Source organism: Phyllostomus discolor, chromosome X (assembly GCF_004126475.2).
Source record: "Phyllostomus discolor isolate MPI-MPIP mPhyDis1 chromosome X, mPhyDis1.pri.v3, whole genome shotgun sequence".
NCBI lineage: Eukaryota > Metazoa > Chordata > Mammalia > Chiroptera > Phyllostomidae > Phyllostomus > Phyllostomus discolor.
This window is the reverse complement of record NC_050198.1, coordinates 39,226,362-39,242,995: the sequence shown is the minus strand read 5'-3', so window position 1 is coordinate 39,242,995 and position 16,634 is coordinate 39,226,362. Positions and strand designations below refer to the sequence as shown.

The window sequence follows — 16,634 nt, the reverse complement described above, 5'->3', positions numbered from 1 at the left end:
CTGTGTAGACAGCCTGGGAAAAGTCTTGGTCTCATGGCAGTTGTGGGATGTGGGGCAGATAGATTGCATTTTATCCAGATTTTGAGGTTAACATTTGTTCCTGATTCCAAGAGAGGCGGTGAATGGAAAGGTGGGGAGTTGTGCAGTTGTTCTTCCATCTCTTCCCAAGATTGTGTAAGTTATCCCTACCTGATCATAAATCTTTTTTTTTTTTTTCAGAAAAAAAATGCTTAAATAGCTAGAGGTTCTGTGGTCTGCCACCAACCCCTAATTGATAGGTGTGGAAAGAGACAAACTGGCAAATACCATCCCAAAGGAAGTTAGTGAAGAGAAATTAATATAAGACAATGTAGACCTCAGGGCAAAAATTATTATTAGGAGTGAAAAAGGTTACTGCATAATGATTAAAGAAATAATTCATTTGGGGCATTAACCATTCTGAATGTGTGTGCACCCAATGACAGAGCCTCAAATGTATATCAAACAAAAAAAGTAGCAATAAAAGGAAAAAATAATAAATCAGTAAATTCAGTGAAGTAAATTACACCACCTCTCACTACAATTGGCAGCTCAAATAGACAAAACTAGTAAGAAAATGGAGGGGAAAATGAACAAGCTTGATTAATGGACATTCCAAAACTAGAGGCTATACACTCATCAAGTTCACCTCAAACATTTACTGTAACTCACCATTTCCCAAGCCACAAAACAAATCTCAACAAATACTAAAAGAATTGGTATTGTACATATCCTGAACCCAAGCTGTGATAGAATAAAATCTTATTTATCAATAATAAAACTAAAATTAAGTTCTCCCAAATGTTTGCAAATTTAAATTTACAAATACACTGCCAAATGATTGGTCCAAGAAGAATTATAGTGGAAATCTAAAAACAGAATTATAGTGGAAATCTAAAAACAGAACTGAACAGCAATGACAAAAACTATATGAAAACATATGGAATATAGCTCAAGTGATACTTATGGGGAACTGTATAACCTTTTTTTTAAATATATTTTATTGATTATGCTATTGCAGTTGTCCCATTACCCCCTTCATTCCCCTCCACCCTGCACACCCTCTCCCACCCACATTTCCCCCTTTAGTTCATGTCCATGTGTCATAAGTTCTTTAGCTTCTACATTTCCCATACTATTCTTGCCCTCCCCCTATTTTCTACCTACCATCTATACTACTTATTCTCTGCACCTCTTCCCCCTCTCTCCTCCTCCCACTCGCCTGTTGCTAACCCTCCATGTGATCTCCATTTCTGTGGTTCTGTTCCTCTTCTAGTTGTTTGCTTAGTTTGTTTTTGTTTTTGTTTTAGGTGTGGTTGTTAATAATTGTGAGTTTGCTGTCATTTTACTATACATGTTTTTTATCTTCTTTTTCTTACATAAGTCCCTTTAACATTTCATAAAATAAGGGCTTGGTGATGATGAGCTCCTTTCACTTGACCTTATCTGAGAAGCACTTTATCTGCCCTTCCATTCTAAATGAAAGCTTTGCTGGATACAGCAATCTGGGATGTAGGTCCTTGCCTTTCATGACTTGGAATACTTCTTTCCAGCCACTTCTTGCCTGTAAGGTCTCTTTTGAGAAATCCACTGACAGTCTGATGGGAACTCCTTTGTAGGTTACTGTCTCCTTATCTCTTGCTGCTTCTAGAATTCTCTCCTTCATTTTTACCTTAGCTAATGTAATTATGATGTGCCTTGGTGTGTTCCTTCTTGGGTCCAACTTCCTTGGGACTCTCTGAGCTTCCTGGACTTCCTGGAAGTCTATTTCCTTTGCCAGCTTGGGGAAGTTCTTTATTATTTGTTCAAATAAGTTTTCCACTTGTTGCTCTTCCTCTTCTCCTTCTGGTACCCCTATAATTCGGATGGTGGATTGTTTAAAGATGTCCTGGAGGTTCCTAAGCCTCTCCTCATTTTTTTTTTAATTCTTATTTCTTTGTTCTTTTCTGATTGTATGTTTTTTTCTTCCTTCTGGTCCACTCCATTGTTGTGAGACCCAGCTTTCATTCCATCACTATTGGTTCCCTGTGCATTTTTCTTCATTTCATTTATTGTAGCCTTCATTTTTTCATCTAATTTGCAACCAAAATCAACCAATTCCATGAGCATCCTGATCACCAGTGCTTTGAACTGTGCATTTGATAGGTTGGCTATCTATTAGTCACTCGAAAGTACTGGTTGTGAGGCTATCGATTCTGTTGGAGCCATCTTTTTTCCCCCCTTTGATCTGGTCGCACCTGTTACGTGTGAGGGGCAGGGCACCCCAGTTGCTGGGTTGTGACGTTGTATGTGGAGGCAGGGTCCGAGAGGGAACAATGGTGCTTGCTCCGCTCTCTGTTGGACCCCAGTCCCTTCCGCCACTTCCCCAGAGCAAACTGGGCCCCTCTGGTGCCAATTCCCATGTGGGTGGGCTTGTGCACCCCGTGGGTCTTTCCAACGACCTCTCCTGTGAGGCCAGGAGTCTCCCTGCACCTCAACCCCCACAGGTGTTTTCAATCAGTGCCCCAAGGCTCTATTTCCCAGTGCTGGGATCCTGTGTTGCGCGCAGTGCCTTGCTTCATAATCGCCACCTTGCTGGGTCTGCTGGTTGCCACCCCTGGGCCGGGGTCTGCCAGCTGCTGCTTGTGTGCTCAGGGTCCGCCCGCTGCAGTCTTGCACACCCCGGATGCCTTACTCACCCAGCCCTAATGCTCTCTGCTCTCCACAACACAACCCGCGCCCGGCTGCCTGACTCTGCCCCTCCTACCAGTCTGGATGCACGGATCTATTTTAACTCCTTGGTTGTCCAACTTCCACACAGTTCAATTTTCTGTCAGTTCTGGTTGCTATTCTGTTTCTAAATTGTTGTTGTCCCTATCTTGATTGTGCAAGGAGGCACAGTGTGTCTACCTATGCCTCCATCTTGGCCGGAAGTCCCCAGGAACTGTATAACCTTAAAATGAGTAAGATGAACACCAACTCAAGAAATTAGAAAAACCACAGTAGAATAAACCTAAAGAAAGTAGAAGGAAGGCCCTGGCCTGGTAGCTCAGTTCATTAGAGCATCATCCCAATACACCAAATTGGTGGGTTCAATCCCCTGTCAGAGCACGTACAAGAATCAACCAATGAATGCATAAATAAGTAGAACAACAAATAGATCTCTCTCTCCCCCACCCTCCCTCTCTCTATAATCAAGTTTTAAAAAAAGAAAGTCGAAGGAAGGAAATCACAGAAAGCAGAAATTATTGAAATGAAAAACACAAATATTGATAAAAGCAAACATTGATTCTTTGAAATTAATCAAATAGGCAAGTCTCTGGCAAGAATGAAAGGAGAGACTTGGCTGGTGTGGCTCAGTGCATTGAGCACTGGCCTGCAAACCAAAGGGCTGCTGGTTTGATTCCCAGTCAGGGCACATGCCTGAGTTGTGGGCCAAGTCCCCAGTAGGGGGCATGTGAGAGGCAACCACACATTGATGTTTCTCTCCACCTCTTTCTCCCTCCCTTCCCCTCTGTCTAAAAATAAATAGAATTTTTTTAAGAATGAAAGGAGAGAATACACAAATAAACAATGTTCAAAAGGAAAAGCATTTTCCCAACAACCATTTCAAACATAATGGGAAACTTTGGGTTAAGCATGGGAGCTTGAACACCTGTGTGGTCCTTGCTTCTCAAATACCTTGAAAGTGACAGTAAGAGGGTGACAGATGTGAAAAGGAATAAATTCACCAAAGAAAGTGAGAGGAGTACCTACCAAGAAAATTTTGGGAGCTTGTGGAGGATAGAAGACTAGAACGGCCTTTTAAAACAGTGGTGGGAGGCAGCCAGCAGCAGGGACTAGGTTTGCACAAGAATTGGAGGCACCAGATATCTCAGAAGAAAAAAATGTGAATGTATGGTGGGTGTGGTGGAACGGGAGGATCGACTGAAAGTCTGTATTAGAAGCTTCTAAAAATCTCACAAAGTGTAAAAACAAAAACCTTCTAGATCATGTGTGTGTGGGTGTATTATATATATGATATGAACTGCCAGATGTTCACATCTTTGACCCACCTTGTGCAGGAGACCAGACTTTACTCTCTGGGGAGTTAAAACAGAAGGTCTGTGCAAATGCAAATTAAAGCCAGAGTGAAGTATCCTTTTATTTCTACTAAGTGACAGAAATTTAAAGAGTCTGACAATACCAAGTGTAAGCAGTGCTATGGACTAGCAGGAACTCACATACTTCTCCCTCCCTTGCCACTCTCTCTAAAAATTAATAAAATCTTTTTTTAAAAAAAGGCTTTATGCTAATAAATTTGAAACTTTGATGAAATGAGCATGTTCCTAAGAATATATTGTTTATGAAAAATTGACTCAAAATAGAAAAATTCACCTAAAAATTCATATGGAATCTCAAGGGACCCCAAATAGCCAAAACAACTCTACAAAAGAAGAGGAAATTTGGAGAACTCACACTTCCTGATTTCAAAACACATAACAAAGCTACAGGAATTGAAACAATGTGGTACTGGCATGAAGACAGGCAAAATAAACCAATGGAACAGAATACAGAGCCCAGAAATAAATCCTCACCTATATAGTTAAATGATCTTCAACAATGGTGCCAAGACTATTCAATGGAGAAAAAACAGTCTCTTCAACAAATGATGGTGGGAAAAGTGAATATTCACATGCAAAAGAATGATGTTGGACCCTTATCTTACATCATACACAAAAATCAACTCAAAATGGATTAAAGAGTAATAACTAAAACTATAAAACTTCTTAAAAAAGCCATAGGAAAAAATCTTCATGACATTGGAATGGGCACTGACTTCTTGCAAATAACACCAAAAGCATAGGAAACAGAAGCAAAAGTAGACAAATGGGACAACATCAAAGTTAAAAACTTTTGTGCATCAAAGGATGCAATCAACAAAGTGAAAAGGACTCCTACAGAATGGGAGAAAATATTTGCAAATCATATATGTGATGAGGTGTTAATATCTAGAATATATAAAGAACTCCTTCAATTTGACAACAAAAAATCACATTACCCAATTAAAAATGTGCAAAGGAGTTGAATAGACATTACTCTGAAGATGATATACAAATGCCCAACAAGCATATAAAAACATGCTCAACATCACTAATTATCAAGAAATGTAAATCAAAACCACAATAAGATATCACGCCACATCCATTAGGATGGTTACTATAGCAAAAAGAAAATGTCAAGTGTTGGCAAGGATGGGGAGAAACTGGAAGTTTTGTACATTGTTGGTGGGATTGCAAAATGGTGAAACTGCCATGGAAAACAGTAAGGAGGTTCCTCAAAAAATTAAAAATAGGACTACTATAGGGTCCAGAAATCCCACTTCAGGGTATATATCCAAAAGAATTGAAAGCAGGTATTTGCATATCCATGTTCATGGTTGCACTATTCACAATAGCCAAGAGGTAGAAGCAACCTGAGTGTTCATCTGCTGGTGAATGGATAAGCAAAATGTAGTATATACATACAGTGGAATATTATTTCTACTTAAAAAGGAAGGAAACCCTGGCATATGCATGTATGAACCTGCTGGACATTATGCCAAGTGAAATAAGACAAATGTATGATTCTACTTACATGAGATATCTAAAGTAGTCAAATTCATAGAGACAGAAAGTAGAAGTGTGGGTGACAGAGGCTGGTTGAGGAGGAAAAGGAGGTTTTTAATGGGTATAGAGTTTCAGTTCTGCAAGATTGTGAGAAGTTTTGGAGACCTGTTTCACAACAATGGAAGTGTACTTAACACAATTGAACTGTACACCTAAAAACGGTTAACATGAGCCCTGACTGGTGAGGCTCAGGTGGTTGGGTATTGTCCCAATTCCCAGTCAGGGCACATACCTGGGTTGTGGACCCAGTGCCCAGCTGGGGGTGTGCAAGAGGCAACTGATTGATGTTTATCTTTCACACTGATATTTTCCCCTCTCTCTAAAAATAAATAAATAAAATGTTTTTTAAAATAAAGATAATTAAGGTAATAAACTTTATGTTATGTATTTTATACCACAATTAAAAATTGACTCAAGAAGAAACATCATATTCAATGGGCAAAAACTACAAGTGTTCCCCTTAAGATCAGTAACAAGACAGGGATGTCTGCTTTCACCTCTCTTATTCAACATAGTACTGGAAGTCATAGCCATAGCAATCAGAAAAGAAGAAGAAATAAAAGGCATCCAAATTGGAAAGGAAGTAGTAAAACAGTCTTTATTTGCAGATAGACAACTCCAAAGATTCCACCAAGGAACTACTAGAACTGATTAAATGAATTCAGCATAGTAGCAGGATACAAAATTAATATCCAGAAATCAGTTGCATTTTTATATGCCAATAATAAACTTACAGAAAGGAAAATTAAGAAAACAATCCCATTCACAATTGCTTCAAAAAGTGTAAAATACCTAGGAATAAACCCAACCAAGGATGTAAAAGACCTGTACTCAGAAAACTGTAAGACACTGAAGAAAGAAATTAAGGAAGGTACAAATAAGGAGAAGCATGTACCATGTTCATGGATAGTAAGAATTAACATCATCAAAATGCCCATACTACCCAAAGCAATCTATAGATTCAACACAATTCTTATCAAGATTCCAATGTCATATTTCACAGAACTAGAACAACTATTTCAAAAATTTATATGGAACCACAAAAGCCCCCACATAGCTACAGAAATCCTGAGGAAAAAAAACAAAGTTGGAGGAATCACGTTGACTAATATGAAACTATATTACAAGGCCATAGTAATCAAATCAGCATGATATTGGCATGTAAACAGACACATAGATCAATGGAACAGAATAGAGAGCCCAGAAACAGACCCACACCTTTATAGTCAATTAATATTCAACAGAGGAAGGAAGCACATACAATGAGCTAACATAGCTTATTCAATAAGTGGTGTTGGGAAAATTGGACAGATACACATGGAAAAATGAAATTAGACCACCTTCTTACACCACACACAAAAATGAATTAAAAATGGATCAAAAACCTAAATGTTAGACCTGAAACCATAAAAATCCTAGAAGAAAACATAGGCAGCAAAATCTCAGACATTGCTTGTAGCAATTTTTTCTCAGATATATCTCCCCAGGCAAGGGAAACAAAAGAAAAAATAAACAAATGGGACTACACCAAATTAAAAAGATTTTGCACAACAAAGGAAACCATCCGCAAAATAAAAAGACAACCCACAGAGAGAACATATTCACCAATACATCTGATAAGGAGTTAATATCCAAAATTTATAAAGTACTTACAAAACTCAATGCCAAAAAAATGACCCAATTAAAAAATGGGCAAAGGACCATTTCTTCACCACTTGAAGAAGTGAATAGACACTTCTTCACCTCTTGAAGAAGTGAATAGACACTTCTTCAAAAAGGACATGCAGATGGCCAACAGACATATGAAAAAATGCTCAATGTCACTAATCATCAGAGTAAAACCAAAGTGAGACACTATCTCACACCTGTCAGAATGGCCATCATCAATAAATCAACAAACAGCAAGTGCTGGCAAGGATGTGGATAGAGGGGAACCAATTTGCACTGTTGGGGGAATGTAGACTGGTGCAGCCACTGTGAAAAGCAGTGTGGAGATACCTCAAAAAATTAAAAATGGATCTGCCTTTTGACCCAGTGATCCCACTCCTGGGAATATACCCGAAGGAACTCAAAACACAATTCAAAAGTACATCAGCACACCTATGTTTATTGCAGTGTTATTTGCAATCACCAAGATATGGAAACAGCCCAAGTGTCCATCAATAGATGAGTGGATCAAACAACTATGGGACAGCCACACAGCCCTGGCTGGGGTGGCTCAGTGGATTGAGTGCCAGCCTGTGAACCAAAAAGGTCGCCAATTTGATTCCCAGTCAGGGCACATGCCTGGGTTGTGGGCCAGGTCCCCAGCTGGGGGCATGTGAGAGGCAACCACACATTGATGTTTCTCTCCTCTTTTTCCCTCCCTTCTCCTCTCTCTAAAAGTAAATAAATAAAATCTTAGAAAAAACAACTATGGGATATTTACACCATGAAATACTACTCAGCCATCAAAAAAAAAAAAAAAAGAAAAATTTTACCCTTTGCAACAGCATTGATGTACCTGGAGAGCATTATGCTAAGTGAAATCACCCAGTCAGAGAAAGACAAACCCCATATGGTTTCACTCATATGTGGAATCTAATGGACAAACTGACCTAACAAGCAGAACAGAGAAAGACTCATAGATGGAGAGCAGGATGACAGCTAGTGGGGAGGATGTTAGGAGGTGGAGGGATTGAACAAAAAGGAAAATGGACTCATGGACATGGACAACAGTGTGGTGATTGCTGGGAGAGGGGGTATAAGGGGACTAGATGGTAACAGGGGAAAGTACAATACAGATTCTTAAAAAATAAACAGAAAACCTGAACTGTCCCGTACTTATTAAATAAATTGAATCAGTAGTTTAAAGTCTGTAGATAGAGGGGCAAGAGGCTGCAAAAACAAGGAAGGCCTAGATCGTTTTACAGATTAATTCTATTAAACCTTCAAGGAACTGATAACCCTTCTCTTAAATTGTTCCAGAAAATGGAAAAAAGAGGAAATGTTCCTCCAGTGCATTTCATGATGTCTTGATACCAAAACCCAACAAGAACTATAGAAGGCTAAAATAAACAAACAAACAAACAAATCAAGCGAGTTCAGAACCACGCGGTCTTGAGGTTCAGGGAACCATGTGGTTTTGGGGGCTCCCTTCACCACACAGCTTAGGAAGCAGGAAAACAAGATGTAGCAGTCCTACAAAGCTCTCTGTTAGCAGTTTGGAAGAATGCAGGCGAGACCTTGCAGGGAAGAAAAGGGGTGAAAGGACTCTCACTGCTAAGCCAGGAGAAGGTGCCACTCGGGTTTGGATTAAGAACTGGAGATTCCAGTGACACAGCTGATAGTGCTGGGAACCGCGGGAGGCCTGCCAGCTGAGCACAGTTCACTGGGGAGGACGGGGGACTAGCTGAGCCACAGACTTCTATTCCTTTTCCTGAGATATGGTACCCTGGACTGGGCAAAGAGGAGAAGAAAGGACTGTGTTTGTGGATGTTTTAAGGGATTTTAGGATTTTAATGAAGACATTAAGTCATTACTCTAAGTCTGTGTGACTTTTGAATAAATAGTTCTTTTCCTTTTCTCTCTCTCTCTCTCTCTCTCTCTCTCTCTCTCTCACACACACACACACACACACACACACACACACACACACACACACACACACAAGCCAGGCCCTGGCTGGTTGGTGTGGCTCAGTGGATTGAGTGCAGGCCTATAAACCAAAGGGTTGCCAGTTTGATGCCCAGTCAGGGCACATGCCTGGGTTGCAGGCCAGGTCCCCGGTAGAGGGTGCACGAGAGGCAACCACAAGTTAATATTTCTCTCCCTCTTTCCCTTCCCCTCTCTCTAAAAATAAATAAATAAAATATTTCTTTAAAGAAGCCAAAACAGAGCCCTGGCTGGCGTAGCTCAGTGGACTGAGTGCGGGCTGCGAACCAAAGTGTCGCACGTTCGCTTCCCAGTCAGGGTACATTCCTGGGTTGCAGGCCATGATCCCCAGCAACCGCACATTGATGTTTCTCTCTCTCTCTCTTTCTCCCTCCCTACCCTTTCTAAAAATAAATAAAATCTTTAAAAAAAAAAGAAGCCAAAACAGAATTGTATATGAATAAAATACACCATGACAAAGTTCAGTTGAACCCAGAAAAAGCAAGAGTGGTTTAATATTAGAAAATCAATTGATATAGTTTACCACATTAACAGATGAGAGGAGGAAAATTTTGTCATCACTCCATAATACATTCAGAAAAATCATTTGATAAAAATTCAACATACAGCACAGTAGGACTACAAGGGAACATCCTCAATCTCATAGACGTATCTACCAAACACCTCCTGCAAACATCATATTTAATGATGAAACGTGGAGAACATTGTCTTTGCATCCATTCAATGGTGTACTATTCAGGGAGGTACAGTGAGAAAAAGAAGCCATAGTTACAAGGCTTGGGAAAGAAGAAACAAAATAGTCATTACTGGTAGATGACATGATTATTTAAGTAGAAAATCAAAAAAGATTTACAAAGGGAATCCAGAAAGAATTATTAGACTTAATATAAGAGTTTACAAGGTTGCTTGACACAAATCCATACACAAAGTCAATTGCACTTCTATATACCAGCAACACAGTCAGAAGGCGAACTTAAAAGATAGCATTTATAATGGCTTGAAAAAAGTAAGTCTCTAGTAATAAATCTAGCAAATGATGTGCAAGTCCTTTATGGGGAAATAATTGAAAGGATCTTAATAAATAGATATGCTATGCTCGTACATGAGGACTCAATATTTTAGAGATGCCTAGTTTCCCGAGTGATTCAAAATTCAAAAAAAAAAAAATCTCACCAAAGATTTTCCTTGAACTTAACGGTCTGTTTCTTAAACTTCTAATGAAAACTAAAGGTTCTAGAATAAGTGTGATAATTGTGAAAGATTAGGAGGAGGAGGAGGAGGAGGAGGAGGAGGAACAAATGAAGGGGAAGCACAAAGAGGACAAAAGGGAGAAAGAGAAAGAAGAGACTCGCAAGTATGAAGACTTGCTTTAAAGCTTTAGTAATACAACAGGGTAGGCAAGTAAACCCAGTGGACAGAAGAGAGAGCCATGCTCACACAGGCATGGGACGTGGCATACGACAAAGGGCTCACCCCACATCTGTGCAGGAGGATGGGTTGACTAACAAGATGGGGAGGATAGATTCCCATGTGGAAAAATAGAAAACAAGATCCCTATCTCACACCATATACAAACAAACCCATTCGAGATAGATGAAGAACCTGAATATGAAAGCCTATAAACATATTTTTTAAGATTTTATTTATTTATTTTTAGAGAGAGGGAAAGGGGGGGAGAAAGAGAGGGAGAGAAACATCGATGTGTGAGAGAAATATTAATTGGTTGCCTCCCAAACACCCCCAACTGGGCACCTGTCCCACAACCCAGGCATGTGTCCTGACTGGGAATCGAACCAGAGACCTTTAGGTTCACAGGCTGGTGCTCTACCCACTGAGCCACACCATCCACGGCCCTATATATTTAGAAAATATATTTAGAAAAAAACACCTGAGTAGGGTAGGGGTAGGGGAAGATTTCTTAAAGAAGACAAAAATGACAAACCATAAAAGAGATCAATAGATGTGATTACATGCAAATTAAGACTTGTTCATCTAACAATGCTATAAGCAAACTGAGAAGACAAGAAATGGACAGGGAGAAGACATAACAGACCAAAGACTGGTGTCTAAAATATATAAAGAATCCCTCAAAATAGTAAGGAAAAGAAACACATAGAAAAAAATTGGCAAAGACACGATCAGGCATTTCACAGGAGAAGAAACACTAAGAAACTCAATATTACTAGAATTCAGGGAATGCCAATTAAAATCCCAACAAGGCATAACTACTTCACACCCCTCATACTGACAGAAAGAACTAAGGACTGCCCTGCCTGATGTGGCTCAGTGTGTTGGGTGTTGTCCCACAAACTGAAAGGTGTGGGGTTTAATTCTGGTCAGAGCACATGCCTGGGTTGCAGGCCAGGACCCCGGTTGGGGGCATGCCAGAAGCAACCATCAATGTTTGCCTCCCAACCTTCCCTTCTGCTCTCAATAAAAACAAATAAACAAATAAATAGTAGATAGATAAATAAATAATCTTTTTAAAAAGAAAGAACTAAGTACTAGGTAAAAGTACTAGGCACAGGGAGTTCAGTCAGTTGTGAGTCCTGCAGCTGCTGACCTAGAGGGCTGCCCACCAACCTGGTGACTTAGTGGCAGGCTCACCCAAACCGTCGCCCTTGTGCCCAGTCCCCAGCCTGCAGAGGGTGCATCCCCACTCTGTGCTGTCTCTCCATTGGCGTCCACCTCTGGGTCCATTGTGAAGCCCAAGCAGATCCTGGTCCTCATCCCTCCCACAGACCTCAAATTCAAAGGCCTCTTCACAGTTGTAGTCACTACAAATCTAAAGTTGTGAAATCCATCAGATAGAAAAGTATGTTTCAAAGTGAAGACTGCAGCACCTCATCGGTACTGTGTGAGGCCCAATGGTGGAATCCCTGAGCCGGGGTCACTGTGACCACTTCAGTAATGCTGCAGCCTTTTGACTGTGCTCCCAATGAAAAGAGTGAACACAGGTTTGTGGTACAATGTGTGCTCCACCAAACATTTCAGATATGGAAGCTGTGTGGAAACAGGCAAACCCACTGAATTAATGGATTCTAAATTGAGATGTGTTTTTGAAATGCCCAATGAAAATGATCAATTGAATGCTATGGAACCTAGCAAAACTGTTCTGCTGAATGTATCTAAACAAGATGCAAAACCACATAGTGCTTCACTCAGTGACACTGAAACAAGGAAACTCATGGAAGGATGTAAAAGACTTCAGGGAGAAATTATGAAGCTATAGAAAAAAATCAACACCTGAGCGATGAAGGCTTAAGGCTCAGAAAGGTAGCATACTCAGATAAACCTGGATCAACCTCAGCTGCGTCCTTCAGAGAGAATGTTACCCGCCCTCTTCCTTCACTTCTTGTTGTAATTGCAGCCATTTTCACTGGATTCTTTCTAGGGAAATTCATCCTGTAGTGTGAAGCATGCAGAGTGCTGTTTCTTTCATTTTCTCTTGACCAGAAAAAGATTTGTTTACCTACCATTTCATTGGTAGTAGGGCCCATGGTGACCATTCCTTTTCCATGTACATCATCATATAGGCTTTGCCTTTAATGATCTCTTATGATTAGAAAACACAATAAAAACAAACTGTTCAACTACTGGACAAATTGTATATTACCACATCATCACTAGTAGATGTCAGTTGCACATTCAGTCATTTATGAAGTTCAAAAATAAATAAGTGTTCTTTCTTTGTGATTTTAATGAGTTCAAGAATTTTTCACTCTTGTAATTGTTACTTTAATAATCCCTTTAAATTTTATCTGTTGCTATTATCTTTTGAAATGATTTATTTAGATTGCCAAGCCCATTCATTCAGAAAATGCCAAGAGGTATTCTGTAGGGAAATGGCGCCTCTTGCAGTGTAAATTTTCTCCTTTACCTTTGCTAACATCATGGCAGATTTTTTCTTATCCCTTGTGAGGCAGTTGTTGACTGAGTTTTTCATCCTTACAATCTTGACCCGTGGTATTTAACATTAAACAAATAAAACCATTAACAGCCCTGGCTGGTGTGGCTCAGTAGATTGAGCACCAGCCTACAAACCCAAAGGTTGCCGGTTCAATTCCCAGTCCGGGCACATGCCTGGGTTGCAACCCAGGTCCCTAGTAGGGGCCGCGTGAGAGGCAACCACACATTGATGTTTGTCTCCCTCTTTCTCTTTCCCTTCCCCTCTCTCTAAAAATAAATAAGTAAAATCTCTTTTTAAAACTGTTAACAGATTCTCAAAAAAAGTACTATGTACAAAGACATAAAGAAACAGAAATGCCTGTCTACAGAGTGGCAGTGGAAGTGTTGTAGGGATGATATCTTGGAAAACGATTTCTCCATACCTGGGACCCAGAGTGCATATGCGCTGTGACCTGGTGAGTCTTCTTTCAGCATCTAGAGAACCCGGCACTTGGCAAGGAGACAGCATCAAGTCACTCAATGTAGCACCACTGGTTGCTCAGAACGAAGAAGCTGCCTTCCCACCCCTCACAGGGCCAGTGATAACCAACCTCCTGTGCAGCTGGCCAAGTGGCCAATTCCTGTGGATCAGTGCCAATATATCTCTAAGGACAGTGGGGAGGTGAAGGAGCCCTGTGCAGAAGGAAACATATAGCCCAACTCCCTTTCTTAAGATGGGAAAGCTCACAAAACTCGCAAAGATTCTCCATGTGTGCCACCAATTTCAGACCAAGGACTACTTGTCATCTGCTTAGGAGGAATGGCGGCGGCCCTTGCAGGTCCTGTAACATACATAACTTATCAAAAATTGTGTTGCCTTAAGCACACAGATCAACAGATGGAACAGAGTAGACAGCCCAGAAATAAACTCAAGTCTCTACAGTCAATTAATATTCGACAAAGCGGACAAGTATAAAATAGAGTAAAAATAGCCTCTTCATCAAATGGTATTGGGAGATCTGGACAGCTACATGCAAAAAAAAAAAATGAAACTCGATCACCAACTTACACCATACACAAAAATAAATTCAAGGTGGATAAAAGACTTAAATGTAAGTTGTGACACCATAAAAATCCTTGAGGAGAACATAGGCAGGAAAATCTCAGATATTTCACACAGCAATATTTTCACCAATATGTCCCCTAGAGCAAGGGACATAAAGGAAAGAATAAACAAGTGGGACTTCTTCAAAATAAAACCTCTGTACAGCTAAAGAAAACATTACCAAATGTAAAGGGAACCAAATGTATGTGAAAATATACTTGCCAATGATATCTTGGACAAGGGTTTGATCTCCAAAATATATAAAGAACTCACTCAACTCTACACCAGCAAGACAAACAACCCAATTAAAAAATGGGCAAAAGACCTGAACAGACACTTCTCCAACGAGGACATACAGAGGGCCCAGAGACATATGAAAGGATGCTCAGCATCACTAGCCATCAGAGAGATGCAAAATGAAACTACAAGGAGATACCACTTCACACCAGTCAGAATGGCCATCATAAACAAATCAATGAACAATGAATGTTGGAGAGGATGTGGAGAAAAGGGAACCCTGGTGCACCGTTGGTGGGAATGCAGACTGGTGCAGCCCTTGTGGAAAATAGTATGGAATTTCCTCAGAAAACTAAAAATGGAACTGCCTTTTGACCCGACAATTCCACTCCTGGGATTATACCCTAGGAAACCTGAAACACCATGAATTGAATTGAATTGAATTGAATTGAATTGAATTGAATTGAATTCAAAAGAACCTATATACCCCAATGTTCACAGCAGCATAACTTACCATAGCCAAGTGCTGGAAACAACCTAAGTGCCCATCAGTAAATGAGTGGATCAATAAACTGTGGTACATTTACACAATGGAATTCTACACAGCAGAAAAAAGGAGCTCCTACCCTTTGCAACAGCATGGATGGAACTGGAGAGCATCATGCTAAGTGAAATAAGCCAGGCAGTGAAAGACAAATACCATATGATCTCACCTAATTAGCAAAGCAAAGAAGCAGGCAAAATATAACCAGAGACACTGAAAATAAGAACAAACTGACCATAACCAGAGGGGAGGGGGGAGGGAAATAAGAGGGAAAAGCAGGGAAAGGGTCATCAAAGAACATGTATAAAGGGCCAATGGACAAAGCCAAAGGGGGGTAGGATTGAGGGTGGGAGGTAGGGGAAAGTGATGGTGGGAAAATGGAGACGACTGTATTCATATATTAATAAAACAAAGTGATTAAAAAATTGTGTTGCCTGGGGACAGATTTATTTTCCTTTGTGGAAAAGTAGGAAAAATTTCCCAATGCTGGCGTTGAAGATGTCTGTCTTTCCTGAGGCCACCAAAGACATATGTGTAGGGGGGGGCAAGGTCAGGGAAGCACAGGGTTGGAGAGAGGCCCAGATGACTATGGGGACACTGAGGGACAGTCATTTCCAGTTCTATTGTTCAGAGCTCCACCCCCATCATCCCACACACACCTCCCAGAGCTTCTCAATCTCTCCCTGGCTCTTTCTTGGCCACCTGGCCTTTTCCCATGTCCCTGATCTCCCTTCCAAATCCTCTCTAATGACTGACACCAGTCCCCTAGTCCTCCAGTCACCCTGAGCTGAACTTCTCACACCAGCACTCCAACAGCTCCATTGGCCATCTCCTTCTGTCTGTTGGCCCTTGAGTCCTCCTGTCCTTCCTCCCTTCAGTTCCCATGCCTCGTGGAGAGCAATGCCCCTGCAGAAAGGACCAAGGGGTCTCCCGGATTCTGCTGCCTTCACTGCCTACGCCTCATCCAATACCAAGTCTCCAGGATTCTGCTGCCCCAGAGCATGTCTGGAATGCACTCACTTTTCTCCTTGCCCACCTGCTCCAGGCCCTCCCCCACCTTCTCCACCCCATGGCCACTAGTTTGCACTTGTCCAGATGCAAAGGCCGTGGCCAGGTAAGTCCAAGTTCTCCCTGAGTTGTTGACCTCTGTACCTTCAAAGCCTACCTTGACCAACCATATGCTCCAGGTAGAAGAATCCACCCCCCATGGACATGTCACCTGCAGTCTCAGCCCCGGGCAGTTCCCATCTCTCCTGCCCAGTGCCTGCTGCGTTCATGATTCAGGGCCACTGGCCTGATGGTTAAATGCATGGGCCCTGTGGTTGACTCTTAGCCTTACCACTTACTGGCTGTGCAACCTTGTGTAAGTTTCCTAACCTCTCATGCCTCAGTTTCCTCTCCCATGAACTGGGAGAAATAGCTACACCCCTTTCTGGGGCCATCAGAAGGACCGAATGAGTTAATATACCCAGAACATGTAGCCCAGCCCTAGTACCTCAGGAGGAGGGTCATAATAGTAGCACTCATGTAAGCTTAGCTTAAACCTCACTTCCTCTCCCTG

At 41.1% G+C, this 16,634-nt stretch overlaps 1 pseudogene; it reads left to right on the top strand.

The window, feature by feature from the left end:
• The first annotated feature begins 5,812 nt into the window (after nt 1-5,812).
• Nucleotides 5,813-12,912, top strand: LOC114505730 (annotated as a pseudogene).
• Nucleotides 12,913-16,634: the final 3,722 nt, after the last annotated feature.